The sequence below is a fragment of the Sardina pilchardus genome, chromosome 19 (assembly GCF_963854185.1).
Source record: "Sardina pilchardus chromosome 19, fSarPil1.1, whole genome shotgun sequence".
NCBI classification, from domain to species: domain Eukaryota; kingdom Metazoa; phylum Chordata; class Actinopteri; order Clupeiformes; family Clupeidae; genus Sardina; species Sardina pilchardus.
This window is the reverse complement of record NC_085012.1, coordinates 13501739-13504238: the sequence shown is the minus strand read 5'-3', so window position 1 is coordinate 13504238 and position 2500 is coordinate 13501739. Positions and strand designations below refer to the sequence as shown.

The following is a 2500-nucleotide window of genomic DNA, read 5'->3' as shown; positions in this document are numbered from 1 at the left end:
GGAGGAGGAGGGTGAGGGGAGGAGAGGAGAGGAGAGGCTGGGAAAAGCATCAGCGCCCCAGCTGCTCCCTTAGGTGTGGGGACACTCTGAAGAGTCATAAGGACTTTACCTATGTGCAGAGCAAACATAGCCTTAATAGAATAGCCCCCTGTGTGTGTGTGTGTGTGTGTGTGTGTGTGTGTGTGTGTGTGTGTGTGTGTGTGTGTGTGTGTGTGTGTTTATCATAATTAGACTTTATTATATGATATCACAATTAGTTTTTATTATATTTCATTTTAAGCACACTGTATAATTGTATCGTTTCAGTATAAAACTGAATTTAGACCAAAAGCCCAATCATTTAAGTTACAGGCTCATAAAAACGTTTCACACTATTGCTTCAGAATGACTGTTTGTCCTCCTAAATGCATAACACCTATTGGTGATCATTTATTATTGAACATTATCAGTGCTATATTTATTAGCGTAATTAGAATCATGATATCCTGTGGCAAAATCATTCAGCTGTAGTTGATGGTAACAGACCTGATGTGTCCCAGAATGAAGTGTGTGTGTGTGTGTGTGTGTGTGTGTGTGTGTTTGCATGTGTGTGTGTGTCTGCGCTCTGTTCTCTGGAGTGCGGGAGCATTGTGATGGCCAGAAGTCTCGTTTAAGTGGGTCAGAGACTTCTGAGGGACATTAGAGAATCAAACAGCTCTCTCTCTCTTTCTCTCTCACACTCTTTCCCTCTCCCTCTCTTTCTTTCTCTCCTCTCTCTCTTTCCCTCTTTCACTCCTTCTCTCTCCCTTTCTTTTCTCTCTCCTTCTCTTTTTCTTTCTCTATCCCTCTCTCGCTGTCTCAGTCTCTCCGTCTCATTTTCCCCCGGCTCTGTCTCTCTCTCTCTCTCTGCCACCCTTTCTGTCTCTCTCAATCTTTTCTCCCTCTCTCCCGCTCTCTCTCCCTCTCTCTCTCTCTGCCACCCTTTCTGTCTCTCTCAATCTTTTCTCTCTCTCCCTCCTCTCTCTCTCTCTCTCTCTCTCTCTCTCTCTCTCTCTCTCTCTCTCTCTCTCTCTCTTAGACGGATGGCAATTTCTCACCAGGAATTTCCTCTGCTGGCTATCTCCCCCAGACTAGCCTCCTCACTCACAGGAAAGGGAAACTGCCGCTTCGCTGTGTGTGTGTGTGTGTGTGAGTGTGTGTGAGTATGTGTGTGTGTGTGTGTGTGTGTGTGTGTGTGTGTGTGTGTGTGTGTGTGTGTGGCAGCCAGGAAACTGAAAACACAGTCACTGTCCACCACAAAAAAAAACAGTATGGATACCACTGACTCTATCTGTCTGTCTTTCTTTTATTTTACAATCTCTTTATTCTCTCTCTCTTTTCTTCCTCTCCCCCCCTCCTCCCTCCCTCCCTCCCTCCCTCTCCATCATGTGTCGTCGTGACAGTTTAATAGAAGTATGTGACCCGGGTGTTCGTGACACATGTGAAAGTGTGGCCAATGGAAAGGGTGTCCTCAGTGGAAACACAGAAACACAGTAAACAGATGGCTTCCATGTGAAGCTCCGCAGAAATCAGGTCATTTATGACACCGTAAACACACAGTGCCTGGATATGAGAGGAGAGGCGGACAGCACGGACGCACACTCGCACGCACACACACACACACACACACACACACACACACACACACACACACACACACACACACACACACACACACACACACACACACACACACACAGACAGACATACACACAACGAAGACAGGAGAGACGGATGGCAGCTAACCCCAACGGCTGTGTCCGATGCCACACGCTGCAGGGTGAGATGTCAAACCTGCCTGTCCCTGTGACACACACACACACACACACACACACACACACACACGCGCCAAGGCCAGGCCAGGGCAGAGCGGGAACTGTAAAGGTGTGGGTGTCTGGTGGCCAGTCAGAGGTATCGATCTGTGCCAGGCGAACTCTCGACTGTGGACACGGCCTGGCCTACTTGAGCGCCTCTCCAGGGAAGAATGGCCGTCTTAACAGGTGGCTGCAGGGCACTATAAATAGAGGCAGCCTCTGTTCATGCAAATGGCTCAGACAGAGAGGGAGCCCAGGAGGATGACAGAAGTAGAGCTCGGCGTCTGGGCTGAAACACACACACACACACACACACACACACACACACACACACACACACACACACACACCGGTCACTGTGAGCACATCACTCCTCGCTCTCACACTCTATCAGGAAATGGCGTTCTACATGTGCTAATGATTTCTGCTCTGCTCTGCTCTGCTCTCTCTCACCCATACCCAGCTGCTGCTGTAATGGACTGTGTGTGTGTGTGTGTGTGTGTGTGTGTGTGTGTGTGTGTGTGTGTGTGTGTGTGTGTGTGTGTGTGTGTGTGTGTGTGTGTGTGTGTGTGTGTGTGTGTGTGTGAGAGAGAGAGAGAGAGAGAGAGAACGAGAGGGTGGTGGTGAGGGTTAACTCATCAGCAGCACGTCTCCTGGCTGCCTCAATA

General features: G+C 48.9%; 1 protein-coding gene across 1 annotated transcript in view; it reads left to right on the top strand.

The window, feature by feature from the left end:
• The window catches only part of zbtb16b (zinc finger and BTB domain containing 16b), a gene marked incomplete in the record, with an annotated part of 54789 nt that overhangs the window by 26640 nt on the left and 25649 nt on the right, over positions 1–2500 (top strand).